The following is a 1,359-nucleotide window of genomic DNA, read 5'->3' as shown; positions in this document are numbered from 1 at the left end:
CACCCCCTCTACTTTGGTCATTGGTCAATGCTATCAGATTTTTTTTTTCCAAATCCTTCCAATAGAAAAATAGAATGGGGAAAGTCATACTAGCCAGAGGAGTGCATCCTCTCCAATGAAAAAAAATTGAATAATGTCTAATGTTTAATTTTATCTTTTATTGTTTTTTCTCTTATTTATTTTTAATCTTATTTATAAAATTAAAAGTGAGAGATCACACTTTATTCTCTTAAATGTTAAAAAAATAGAGAAAATTCATTTTCTACTGGCTAGTAGAAATTTGGATCCTCTAAAATTTGATTTGTATTTCAGAGAGTAAAGTGTGATCTTCTACCCTTGAATAGTTTCTCTTTCATATTTATTCTTAGTCTCATCTATAAAATCAATGATAAAAATCACACTTTACTCTCTAAAGTGAAATTCAAACTTTAGAAGATACAAATCCGACTAGTAGTATATCAAACGTAAATGCTTGTCCTTCGTTCTCCGTTATACATATATATTCATTCCAAATCTCAACAAAATGAAATAAAAATTAAGGTATCAAATTTAAAATTAATTATAAACAACTAATTATACAATACGTAATATTTTGTTATTTTATGTATATATAAATTTATTTTTACTAAAGATAGAGAGACTCACCAATAAATTATAACTCAAATAACGTAGTCTTTCTATATTCGCTTAACATAATATAATAAAGGTAAAACTATAAAAATATAGCATTTTTTCAAAAATTTGTGGTATAGCTAAGATGAAAATTTTGTAGTTCTACTATTAAAAGTGAGAGATCACACTTTATTCTCTTAAATGTTAAAAAAATAGAGAAAATTCATTTTCTACTGGCTAGTAGAAATTTGGATCCTCTAAAATTTGATTTGTATTTCAGAGAGTAAAGTGTGATCTTCTACCCTTGAATAGTTTCTCTTTCATATTTATTCTTAGTCTCATCTATAAAATCAATGATAAAAATCACACTTTACTCTCTAAAGTGAAATTCAAACTTTAGAAGATACAAATCCGACTAGTAGTATATCAAACGTAAATGCTTGTCCTTCGTTCTCCGTTATACATATATATTCATTCCAAATCTCAACAAAATGAAATAAAAATTAAGGTATCAAATTTAAAATTAATTATAAACAACTAATTATACAATACGTAATATTTTGTTATTTTATGTATATATAAATTTATTTTTACTAAAGATAGAGAGACTCACCAATAAATTATAACTCAAATAACGTAGTCTTTCTATATTCGCTTAACATAATATAATAAAGGTAAAACTATAAAAATATAGCATTTTTTCAAAAATTTGTGGTATAGCTAAGATGAAAATTTTGTAGTTCTACT

Source organism: Arachis ipaensis, chromosome B03, assembly GCF_000816755.2.
Source record: "Arachis ipaensis cultivar K30076 chromosome B03, Araip1.1, whole genome shotgun sequence".
In the NCBI taxonomy this organism is placed as follows: domain Eukaryota; kingdom Viridiplantae; phylum Streptophyta; class Magnoliopsida; order Fabales; family Fabaceae; genus Arachis; species Arachis ipaensis.
This window is presented reverse-complemented; position numbering follows the sequence as displayed.